At 40.2% G+C, this 13,407-nt stretch overlaps 1 long non-coding RNA gene across 2 annotated transcripts; it reads right to left on the bottom strand.

Moving 5' to 3' along the window:
- Positions 1-3,514: 3,514 nt before the first annotated feature.
- LOC125508634 lies at positions 3,515-5,423 on the bottom strand. 2 transcript variants are annotated; one of them, XR_007283685.1, is made up of 3 exons: positions 5,105-5,408; positions 4,840-4,986; positions 3,515-3,769 (listed from the first exon to the last, which is right to left on the bottom strand). It is a non-coding gene; the product is annotated as an uncharacterized LOC125508634 (long non-coding RNA). The 2 variants fall into 2 exon arrangements; XR_007283684.1 differs by having other exon boundaries at positions 4,840-5,423.
- Positions 5,424-13,407: the final 7,984 nt, after the last annotated feature.

Genomic DNA, 13,407 nt, shown 5'->3' on the forward strand with positions numbered 1-13,407 from the left:
ATGGAGACAGTGTGTGTACAATGGTGGTAGCACTTTATTTAAAGGTTGTAGTGATGTTGTAGTTAATGCTAGAGTTGGGGTGAAAGACTGCTGATAGGGGATTGGACCCATGTCAGGAAGAGTAGATGGGGTAAGCACCCCGGGAATTTGTTACAATGTAGTGCATCTTCTCGAATGCTAGGGGAATTTTGGCCCCTGGAAAAAATAAGTGTATTCGAGGACCTGCTCTAGCCTCTGAAACCTATGTTGGTTGGGTTTCAGGAAACCAAATAGATTAGCTTTTCTAAAAACTTATATTAAGAATTTAATGGGTAAGAGGAGTTTTAAGTGGAATATCTGCCTTATGTAGATTTTGCTGGAGGCATTTTGGTAGGGGTAGATGCAGATCAATTTGAGATTTTGAGCTGGGTATTAATTTTTTTTCTGTTAGTGTAGTTTTTACTGATAAAAGTAGTGATTTGATGTCTAGAATTTGTACTGTTTATGGGCCTGGTTATGAAGAAGGAAAACATGAGTTTATTTCCGAAATGCATTCATTGTTTTTGAATTGGATTGGCCTTGCTATTATTGGTGGGGATTTTAATTTAGTTATGACATAGGAAGATAAGAGTAATGGGAATGTAGATTTTAGGTGGGCAAAAAAGTTTAATGTGTGGGTGGACAAGTGGTGTCTGCTGGAGATTGACATGTCTAGTAGAAACTATACTTCGTGTAATGATCAAGAGAATAGAGTTATGTCTAAAGCTGAGAGCATTTTTTGCATTACTAGGTTTGATGTTGCGTTTCCCTTAGCTAGCTCTAGGGTGCTGCCTAGAGTAGGAAGTGATCATACTCCAGTAGTTTGGGACTCTGGTGTTGATCAAATGCCTAGGAAAGCTAGTTTCAACTTTGAAAAGTGATGGATAACTAGGCCCGACTTTAAAGATTTGGTAACTAAAGCTTGGGCTAGTAAATATATTTCTAGTAATCCTGTAGATGTATGGGAACATAAAGTTAGTATGTGTAGGAAGCTACCTAGGGGGTGGAGTATGAATATTAAGGCTTTTCTTAGGAAGAGTAAAAAAGAACTTGTGGCGGAGTAGGAGGCGCTTGATATTAAAGTAGAGATTTATAGTTTGTCTCATATAGAGAGGGATAGGGTGGCTAGCAAGAGATGTGGCAAATAGAAGAGATTGAGGCTAGACAGAGATCCAGGGATAGATATATCCTAGAGGGGGGTAGGAACACTGCTTACTTCCAAGCAGTGGCTAACTAGAGGAGGAGAAAAGAGTTTATTCATGTTTTAGAAGGGACAAATGATCATGTTACTGATAATATACGAATGAAGAAAATAGCTATAGATTATTATAGAGAGTTGTTTAAATGGTAACCTAGGTGTGACATTAATATTAGGGTTGATTTCTATAGTGAGACTAAGAAGGTCTCTGGTGAGGAAAATGCAAGCTAGAAGCTAGGTTTTCTGAAGAACAAATTAAGGATGTTGTATTTAGCTCTTATTTAGATGGCTCCCCTTGCCGTGATGGTTTGCCTTTTACATTTTTCCAAGAGTTTTTGGATATAGTTAAGGGAGATTTGATCAAGATGTTTGATTTTTGGTTCGATGAAGACCTAGGTTTATTTAGATTAAATTTTGGTATGATTACTTTGATACCCAAGTAGAATGTGGCTAGGACCATGAATAAGTTTAGACCAATTAGTTTGCATAATTGTTGTTTTAAGATTTTTTTACTAAGGTTTTAAGTAATAGATTAGCACTTATCACAGGTAGAGTTATTTCTGATTTTTAGTCTACATTTGTTAGACATAGGTATATCCTCGAGAGTGTAGTAACTGCACATGAAATTGTACATGTTGTGCATTCTACAGGGAGACAGAGGTTAGTTTTTAATATTGGTTATGAGAACCCATATGACAAAGGTAATCTAGACTTTTTGTATGAATGGTTGGCTCTCAGGGTTTTGCTTCTAAGTGGCTAGTTTGGATTAGAAGTGTAAGCCAAAATGGCTCTATGGGAGTCAAGTTGAATGGTGAAGGGAGTGAATTTTTCCTTATTGGAAAAGGCTTGAGATATGGGGATCCCTTGTCCCACCCTCCTTTTAAACTTGCTGGTTGATGTGTTTTCTAGGATGTTAGTCAAAGGGTCTCAAGTTAGATTGATTAGAGATCTTTGTCCTAATCTAGTTAGTGGTGGTGGTGCTGGGGGTGCAATATGCACATGGTACTTTTCTTTAAGGAATGATAGTAGGGTCTCTCTTAACCTGAAAATGGATTCTAACCTGCTTTGGAAAATTTTGCTATAATTCCGATCAATATGGTAGCTGGTGAGCTAGACATTTTTCTAGAGATTTTTATATGTATCACCTGTGATTTTGTAACGCCTCATCCACAGTCACCCATTCCTGACCATTATGTCTGGCAGGATCTAGACTGACCCCATAAACCAACACTAATTTTCCTGCGCACTTTATCCTAATTCGTGCGCACTCGGGATCAACTTCTCAGTCGGCCATTCATCTTCAAATCGCTCCAAGCCAAACATGCTTAACTTTGAGGTTCCTTTTGGATGGGCTTCCAGAAAATAAGAAATTACTTATTGATTCCTATTAACCCAGGCTCTCACATACACACCCACTCAGAAAAATTGATGTCCTCGTCGGCCCATATGAACTTTCCCTCCTCGCACGCATCTGTGCGTCCATTTACATTTTTTTTGTTTCTTCAAACTTCCAAAAAGGGCGTGTGTGGGATTTGGTCTCTAGACCTCATGTTTCACAATGGTAACCACCACGGACACATCATCTTTCGTGGCTAGGTATTGTTTTTCTTCTTTTGTTCTATGTCAACTTGTAACACTAAAAAGACGACTCTCGTTTTTCTTTTTTTGGACCGGTTTTTGTTTGTCTTTTCTTTCTTTCTCTATTTCTATTTCTTTTTTCATTCATTTTTTTCTTTACTCTTATATTTTTATTTTCCAAATTGCATGAATTGTTTTTCAAATTCAATGATCTTTTTGGTCAAAGTCGATGAATATTTTTGAAGAGGATGAACTTCCTCAAAATTGATGAACTTTTTTCAAATTTGTGTTTTTTCAGAATAGATATACTTTTTTAAAAAATTGATGAACTTTTTTGAAAATTGGTGAACCTTTTTCAAATTCGATGCATATTTTTTTCAAAATCAATGATCTTTTTTACGAAATCATTGAAATATTTCCAAAATTGATGAACTTTGTTCATTTTTTGGTCTTTTTTCCAAAATCAATGAACTTTTTTTTAATGGATTAGTTTTTTTTCAAAAAATTTGTGAATGTTTTTCAAAATTGATGAAGTTTTTTCAAAAAATTTAACCTTTTTTAAAAATTGATAAGGGCTTTTTCAAAATCAATGAACTTTTTTGAAATTCATGAAACTTTTCTAATTCATAAACTTTTTCTAAACTAGATGATTCCCCGCGCGTTGCTGCGGAAAATATTGCATAAAATTGGTGTTTTATTCACCGTATTGGCTCTTAAAAGGATCAAGAGAACAATGATTATGATTTGACAAAAATATTTAAGAATGATACATGACTATAATGGTATAATGAATATGTGCACATGCATAAATTCCATTGGACTCGTATCAGCTAAATTCAGTATTCTCCAGAGGCCAACAGTTAAACCTGGACTTGATGGCGGTTGTGGCAGCTATACTGTGCATGTCAGTCATACTTGTGGCAGCTCGAGCCCAAAGGCAGCCAAGAAGAAACCATCCATGTATGGAACGAACGTCTACAAACAAAAATGAAGCGGCTTAATTCATTCATCGTCAATGTTACATCTGGATAATGGAAGATTGGCACTCATACATCCATGTGACAAATAAACGTGATGTTAGCTCAGCTGGTTAAAAATTTAAAGAATGAGAGGCATGGCAAATAGTTCAACTCAGTTGGTGACCCAAAGGGATAGATCTAAAAGACAATGCAATATGTATCTACTATATCATCGAAGTTGGGTTTCAACTGAAGATGAAGTCCTTTGTTACCTGGCTCTAAAGTCTAGCTATGAAAACTGGACCAATGTAACCAAAGGCAATATGGCTGAAATATATAATGTGTAACAGCATAGAAGTAGGGGATGATAATCCACACCAAACGAAGGAGACGTGAGAGCTGTATAAAAAGTGCTAGTTGTAAAGAAAACCACAATTAGTTCCTGATAAGAAAGCTACAGTAAAGTACGAACTTTGAAAAAATATCCATCAAAAATATATAAAAGAACATTAGTGAGCTGATGCCTTGCGGGTATTGTTGTAGGTAAAACCGTTGTCGTCCAAATATGCTAAGCTTGTATGAATAAGCATAGCAGAGAAATGAGACCAGATTCCTTTATAACTATTCAATATCAGAAATAGAGCGGACATTAGCTGAAATATTTTTCTATCAATTCAAGATACTGATAAAAGAAATGTCAAGAACATGCTTTAACAGATCTTTTTACTGTCGGCCAGCAGGCAGAATTTTTCAGGCTTGTCACTTTGGCAAGATATATAGCGAGCTCCTCAAAATAACAGCTATCCAAGTCTCAAAAGGTTGATGGGTTGATTAGTTAAATCCACATCAAGGCATGCACAAATATCTGGGGTAGTACAGAAGCACTGAACAGGACAAACAATAGTCCACGCGCTGAAAATAATAGATTATTATACAATGAGATGAACAAACTATACTCCCATGCTCTGAAAACATATATAGTGAGATAGTAATTTACTGTTCTATTTTTCGGAAGACTGATATAAGATGTAATAGAGATGAACTGATATATAAAGTTGTAGCTGCAGGTGAGACAAAAGTGTGTACCTACATCCTGAGGAAGAGGCAAAGGTGTCTCAAATATTGGGAGTCCGGCCGTGGTCCGCCACTGCGCCGTTCCACTTTATCCGAACAGACCGGCCAGTTAAGCTCCGACTACTTCGTCCAGCTCGCTGCCGCTGAAGAGGGCTTCTTCTACCTCACAAGTTCTGGAGTTTAGATTCATCTGTTGCAAGTCGATTTGTGGTAACCAATCTACTGTTGGGTGATTATCACCAAATGAATCAGCATAGACACCCATCGCTAGACTAACCGAAAGGAAATAAGATGCAGAAATCGAAAATCCAAATCTGACTCCACAGATTTGGAGCCCGAGCTTCTCCCACACATTCAACGCAATCGATGGAGAGAAGATGGCGGCATGGCTAGCCACTTCTCCAGGCAGGGCACGGCGACGCGCTTAGGATCCGCTCCGCAACGGTAGATCGTCGGCATCCATGTGCCCCGCGGCAAGGCACACAGAGGCGGTAGAAGGAGGAGAGGGTGAAGGCGCGTTGCGCCGCGAGGCAGACGTCGGTGAGATAAGGTCGCATGGAGGGATATATAGAGAGAGTGGAGATGCGCCTGGTGCGTGGTGGTGGATTTTTATGGTTCATGATGAGGAGTAAAATCATGATGCATGGAAGAGGAATGCTAGACTCGTTCTTCAATTAGGCTGGTTGTAATGGGAGTATTATATACTAGTATCATGCATATGATATTAGCGTGTGATACTATCTCCGTAATGCATAGTATCATAAGTTAGTATTTTAGATTGCCTTATTAATTATCATGCATGACATAAACTAGTAAAATATTTAATATGATACGGTATCATGATATGATACTACATCCTCTCTTTCCTCATTTAGTTGTATGCCACATCATTCAAAAAGTCTAGTTGGCATGCATGATACTACTTATGATACTCCCACTACAACCAGCCTTAGGCTAGCCATAGTGGGGTAACTTAGGTAGTAACTTAACACATCCCAGACAATTTTGCTTATGTGGCCAGTATTTAATGAGGAGAGAGGTGTTTGGAGTAACATAATATGTTACTGTAACATAGCGCTTTCCGAGGTAAAATGAGTCTATAAGACAATAAATGAAACAATCTATGACACTACTACTAAGATACTTTGCATTATGAAGGTAGTAACTTAGACTAATGTCATATGCATGACATTAGTATAAATTACTCCCCACTATAACCAACCTTATGAAAGGAGAAAGAGCAATCCTTTCGGTGACCAGAAACAACAACACACGGATGAAAGAATAACGGTGCTGCTAAAAATCAGTCGCGAAGTCTCAGTTGAGTCCCCTAACCATTGGATATTTTTGGAGTTTTAAGATCTGTGTGCTCTATTTGTTGGATGAGAACCGGCCCATGTAGGAGGCAGCTGGCTTGTTTTTGTTTTTTTGTCTTATATTCGTGTCAGAGGGGCCTGGGCAGTACATGTGATGGGCTTGCCGCAAAATAGAATAAGAGTTCTTTTTTTTGGCGAGCGAGAATAGGAGACCGTTCTTTCTATTTGTTTGCTTGTTTTTTGGTCTGCAAGTTTCACTGTAGCCCATATTTTTTGTCACGATATACACGCTAACTATGTTTATTTCAAAGGTAGGTATGTATATCATATGAAACATATTTTTATTTTTTGTATATCTTTTCTTCATATTTTTTATTTTGTTTTGTTCATATCGTTCGACATGGTATTTTTAAAATAGAGGATTTCAGATTTAATTTTTTTTGCCCGTGTCCCTTGTCGCGTTGATTATTTTTCTCGACTGTATTTTTATTTTATTATTTATTATTTTCTATTTTATTAAAAATTTAAACATTTTTCGGCTTTTGTTTTAAATATTTTTTTATTTTGAAATTTGTGATCGCTCAATTGCTCCCTACTGCAGTTGCATGTCTCCAATGCGACTGCAACTCAGCGGTGTTTTGTCAGGGGTGAGGGGCATAGTTTCATGTCTATCACTAAACATGCAACGACAAGTGCCCCGCCTCGATTACAACTGTATATCTTCAACGCGACTGTAACTATATGGTGTTTCATCAGGGGAGGGGGTAGTTGGTACGCAATTGCATGTGTACCACTAGGCATGTAACTATGTAATGTCTCGTCAGGAATGGGGTAGTTGCATGTCTGTCAATATCCTTTTTTTTTGTTTTTTATGCGCTCAAGAGAAGGCGTATGAAGCATGCTTGAACTGTTGCAAACATAAGAGTAAGTGTAATGATTTTGGCATCTATGTATGGGAGTTTAAAAACGCAGCGCTAACTCAGCAAATCTATTTTTTAATTTATATTTTTAATATATTTTTTATCCTTTTTAAGTTATTTGTTATGATTTTTTTTTCTTTTTTGTGTGTCTTCAATAAAATAGGTTATAAAATGCAATGAAAGTGGTCATTCCAACAACGATAACGGGAGAGAAGCTCACATTTTGAGGCCAATTCATGATCGTACACTGCAAAGTTGCACAAGGTTCCTCAACAAAGTGTAACATATGGAAGATGGTGGAGAAGCTTACTTACAGACTGTATCTCGGTAAGGGTCAGCTAGTGTTCTTCGGGTGGGCGGCGAGAGATGGTAAAGTTGTCTGTCTGATACTAAGCATGCACCTACAAGTGTCGTCCTCGACTGCAACTATCTTTGTTTTATATTTTGTCGAAGGGGCAGCGGAAGAGGGGGCGGGCCAGTTTCATGTCCGACACTAGGCATGCAATTGCAAGTGTCGCACCCGACCGAAACTGCATGTCTTCTAGCCCTACCGCAACTGAACTTTTTTGTTCTGTAGGAGGGGCGGGCCAGTTGCAAGCCCGACAACATCCCCTTAACCGCAAGCGTCGGACCCGACCACAACTGCTTGTCCCCCAACATGGTTGCCACTAGACCTTTGTTTTGTCCAAGAGGGCGGGCCAGTTGCATGTCTGACACTATAAATGCAACTACAAGTGTCGCACCCGACCGCAACTGCATGTCTTGTAATCCGGCCGCAACTGGACTTTTTTCTGTCAGAGGGGGCACCGCTAGAGGGCGTGGGCCAGTTGCAAGCCCGACAACAGCCCCGCCACTACAAGTGTCGCACTCGGCCGCAACTGCAATGTCCCCTAACATGGTTGCAATTGGACCTTTGTTTTGTCCGAGGGGTGACGAGAGAGGGGCGGGCCAGTTGCATGTCCAACGCTAGGCATGCAACTGCAAGTGTCACACCCGACCGCAACTGGATGTCTTGTAACCTGACCGCAATTGGACCTTTGTTTTGTCTAAGGGGGCGACAGGAGAGGGGCGGGCCAGTTGCATGTCCGACGCTAGGCATGCAACTGCACGTGTCACACCCGACCGCAACTGCATGTCTTGTAACCTGATCGCAACTGGACCTTTGTTTTGTCGGAGGGGGCAGCAGAAGAGGGGCGGGCCAGTTGCATGTCAGACACTAGGAATGCAACTGCAAGTGTCGATCCTGGTAGCAACTACATTTTTTCAACACGACCGCAAATTAGTGGTGTTCTGCCAGTTTTTTTATGAAAAAACTATTGCACGCCATATCTCAACTATAACTGCATGGTGTAATATGACCCACAACTACAAGGGATACCAGTACCAGCAACTAGCCGCTCCCTACACCTTCATTATTTTCTCAAATACACATCGATTATTTTAAAAATACATTTTTATATTTTTAAATAAATGGTGAATATTTTTTAATATTTTTGAATATTTTTGTAATTACACAACAATTTTATCAATACATGGTGGGCATTTTTGAAATGTACAAACACTTATAACAACGAATGCAAAAAAGTGCTTCCTTTTTTTTGGTGAACATGTAACTAAAAATGAAATTTAAATAAAAACATTGAACAAACAACAGGAAAAATTAAATCAAAGAACCCAGGACATAGAACAAAAAGCTAGACAACACGCAAAAAAGAAAGGAAACTAAAACCAGACACGGGAAATCGTACAAAGAACTAGCGTCACACTAGTGGCCCAGAAAAATCACATGGCATAAAAAGAACGCTGGTGCAAAAGAACGAACAATAATAAAAGACAAAAACATGGGCCGGCCCAGCAAAAACAGGAAAACACATTAAGACTCGATGAGGAAACAAGATGGGCTGGGCTATAAATTGGATGACGTCACCCGACTGTGACTTTGCCAAGTCTCAGTCGACTGATGCTTAGACAGATCCAAAGAATAATTGCATCATGGGATTTTCTTTTTGTTAAAGATTTGGTGACATGGCGATTGCTGATGTGGATGTGCTGCATGTCAAGAGAAATCATGTAGTGAGGATGAACTATTTAGATATTATAGATTATAGATTGGCAAACCTTTTTTCCCTAATTTGTGAGGTTTTTCACATCCGCGAGCATTTTTTGTTTCACACAATTCAAAATACCAGAAAAAATGTTCCTATTTTTTCTCCCTTGGCCAATAGATTTCTATAGAACGAGTGGAAAAAAGGCGAGTTGTGCCCCTATCCCGCGTGCGAATGAACAAACAAACGAATGAGAAGTGTGAGTCTTGGCGATTCATGGGCCGGCCCATGCCTGCGTGCCCCTGTGCGCTGTAACAAATAACTGGCGCTTGGCGCGTGGTATAAGAGATCCCCTGTAATGCTTGAGTGGGAGACCTCCTATACCATATATTTTTAAATACATGATGGAGATTTTGTAAATACAACATGACATAATATGATGTGCAAGAAAGATGTTTTAAATACACTATTAGCATTCACTTACATATATAATGTATTTTTTAGTTTAAGATACACGATGGATAGCTTTTTAAGTATGCGGCAACCATTTTTTAATATATAAAGAACACATTTTGGATACACGGTAAACATGTGCGTCCCATCTCCGCCGCCGAAATCTCCTCCTGGCAGGCCATCTCAACGTCCTCACCTGTTCATCTGGTAGTTCTCAGACACGGCCATCTACTGCATCTCAGTAGAATGTGCAATATTTTTTTAGATGAACTAGAATGTGCCAGGTTGGTGGAAATATTTTGATTTGTTTGTGAAATTCCCGATGAATAATTGACACTTGAGCTTTTGGTTCAATTTCAGTTCAAATTTGTTTTACCTGTTCCATGGAATGGTCCAAATCCAATTGAAAATTTTGAATGGTTGAAATTGGAAGAGAAGAGTTTACATAATTAAGCCCAATTCAGCCTACCAAACAACATTTGTCATGTATAGCATCCCTCGTGCATCCATATCATGCAGCCAACCAAACCCACAGCTCACTCCATCTTTGCATCCAATCAAGCAGGCTAGTCTCACCCAGGATGCCGATGCAGGCTAGAGCCACCCAGGCAACCGAATACGCCCCAAGTGTGCCAGCAGACCCGATGTGCTAGGTTCCTTTTTTTATTTCTTAAACTGCAAACCTGAAAGAACACAGTTGTTTCCTGTTTGGTTTTCTTTGTCTCTTCTTTTTCTTTTCCTATTTTTGTTTTCTTAAACGGTGAACTTCGTTAAATTTGTAAAACAACAAAAATTGATGATTTTTTTTTAAAAATTGTGAACCTTTTATTGAAATTGATGAACTTGTTTTCAAAATTGATGTACTTTATCTAAATTTCTGTTAACTTTTTTTTAAAAAAAAAATCAATGATTCTTGTTTAAAATTGATGCAAAATTTCAAAATTGTGAACTTTTTTCACAATTGATGAACCTTTTTGCAAATCTATAAAAAATCAAAATCGATGAATATTTTTCATTTATGGGAAGGTTTCAAAGAATTGATGAAGTTTGTTTCTAAATCCATGGATTTTTTTCAAGTTTGTGAACTTTTCTTCAAAGATAATGTGTTTTCTTCAGTGTTGCATATTTTTTTGGCATTTTTATGAACTTTTTAGATTCGCAATATTTTTCAAAATTCTCTTGCTTTTTCTCAAAGGGATGAACTTTTTTACAAAATCTACAAACCTATTTTTATTTCAGATTTTTTCCATTTTTTTTAAAACAGTTGGTTTTTTCTTCCAGGCCAATAGCACAAAAGACAAAAGAAACTAGCGAGCGGCCCAGCGAACAAAGCTTGCGACAGAGCAACTGGAGCGAGTGAGGGGCATGCAAGCGAATTCACGTGGAGAGTGCCAGCTGCGCAAAATAGGAGGGGAGATATACAGTAAAGCAGGGCTCATTGACGACATATGGAGCGATTATACATGAGATAATAGAACACTCTACTAGTTTTACTGCTTGTAACATAACCCATGAATTTAGGAGGTAGAACACCCATGCTCACAATCTCGCTAAGCATACATTATCACTTGGTTTTGGCCATTATGTTTGGTTTGGGCAACCTGATGACTTACTCTTTATACCTATAAACATTATGATTTGAATAAAGCTTGGCAAGTTTGTCTAAAAAAAACTGCGCGAAATAGGAGGCTAGATATACAGACTTTTTTGCATCAAAATGCATATAACGCGGGGCAGGAGACGTGAGTGCCACTTACGTTTTTTTGGCGATTTCTACTATTTTTCTATGTTTCTTGTTAGTTTTCTTTTCTATTTTATTATTATTTATTTTCCTTTATAATAGGTTTTGGACGTAAATAGAAGAGAAAAGTAAAAGTGTTGATGAAAAAAAATAGGGAGGAAAAGTCGCTTATAAACGATGCCACGATCTTTGATAAGGGATAAAAAGCCCTCAGGCTTGCTTGTAAAAAAAATGAATGTGTTGTATCATCTAGCCCGCCCAGCCCAGCCAGCACGTTATGTCAGCAAAAGACAAATAGGATTCCACGTGGGACACGATATAGCCATTCTCCTATCTGCCGCATATCTTGAGAGTCAAAAGTTAGAGGAAATGCATAGGCTACCCTCCGTTAATGACTTCATCTTTTATTCACGATAATTACCAAAAACATTGTAAGAATAATAGGTTCTTTCGAAAATGTTCAAAAAATATTGTTTATAATGAGTTTCAATATTAAAACCTATGAATTATGAAAATAAAAAATGAAATACTTTCATCGTGTATTTTGAAAATATTTATCGTGTTTTAGAAACATGTTCATCACAAATTTAAAATGTTTACCATGTACTTCAAAAGATGTTCATGCATACACAATATTATTTATTTCTAGAAGCAAGTCAAAAGAAAATAAAAATAAGAAAGTAAAAAAATCATGTATTTAAAAACAAGTTCATCGCGTAGTTTGAAAAAAGTTCATCTATTGTCGGAGTAATTGACCACGGGTAGCCTTATCAGCCCCATAGTATTTCAAGACATCAGGGCTGGCTGCGCCCCTCAAACCCTCCGGAGAAAGGCCGACTCCTAGGGCCGGCTGGTTCAGCTAGCCGGCTGCCAGAAGGCGGCGTGCTCCCAACAGGCGGCCCTGGAAAGACGGCATCTAGCAGGTGGCCCCGGCGCCCCTCTTAAAGTTTGTACCCATTTATTACGAAGAGACGGGGCGTGGCTACAGTACAAACCTGCCACCCCCGAATCCAGGGCGGAACGTGGCCACAGTGCTGATGTACAAAGCGGACACCCCTCACCCGGCACGACACTGTTGCCACGTAGCATGTGACATCACCTACGTCAGAGGAAGCCATGCTCCCACGATGGGCGGTCGGTACGGCCCGCAGGCGGCGGGCCCTACCTGTCCGCGAGCCACCAGAAGACGACGAAATCCTAGCAGATGGCGTCAAGGGCGGGCCGACTCCTAGCAGGCGGCCCTCCCTCCCCTCGGAGTCTGCGCACCATTAATCCGATGAGACGGAGCGTGGCTACAGTGAGCGCCCGCCAGGCGGCGGGACTGTAGCCATGCGCCCTCCGACAAAGCCTCTGTCATCAAGGGTGAGGGTATAAAGCAGTCAACATGGCCCGCAGGCGGCAGGCCCTACCTATCGGTCGAGATCACGGCAGTTGGCAGGACCCATCAAGCGGTGGGCCCTAGTAGCTGGCGGAGAAGCCGACGCCCAGAGACACTGACGGACGGGTCTAATTACCATTGTACCCCTGGGGGTAGGCCTATATAAACCCCCTAGGCTCACCCATGCAAAGGGTTCAGAACCCTAGCCATCAAAAACACACAATAGAAGAAGAATATAGAGCTAGCCTTGCCCTTCTTCCTCTTCTAGCCGGAACAGCTCAAGGAGCACACTTGCAGCTACTCTATTGATGATAGTCATCATGCCGAGACCCCGAAGAGCAGGACTAGGTGTGTTATCTCCACGGAGAGTCCTGAACCTGGGTAAACCTCATAGGCGTTCGTGGTCACGCTCACGCCCACTTCTAGAGCCCGGCCACGTACTCTTGTCCCCCTCCATGATAAGTCACCACATGGCATATGTCGCTAGATATCCCCGACATTTGGCGCCCACCATGGGGCTAGGTGCACCGTCATCCGGAAACACGTTCTGGACGGGAATCCTCTTCCTTCTTGGTGAGCGCAGCCAGCCCGGCACGCGTGATGGCGTTTGCGTCAATGCGTTGCGCGGTGTGGAAGCCGCTTGCGCCGCAAGCTGCCTCGCTGATCTCATCGACGGGATCCGCCTCTCCGACGAGCCCGCGCCCGATGCGGGAACGACCAACTCCGA

Source organism: Triticum urartu, chromosome 5 (assembly GCF_003073215.2).
Source record: "Triticum urartu cultivar G1812 chromosome 5, Tu2.1, whole genome shotgun sequence".
NCBI lineage: Eukaryota > Viridiplantae > Streptophyta > Magnoliopsida > Poales > Poaceae > Triticum > Triticum urartu.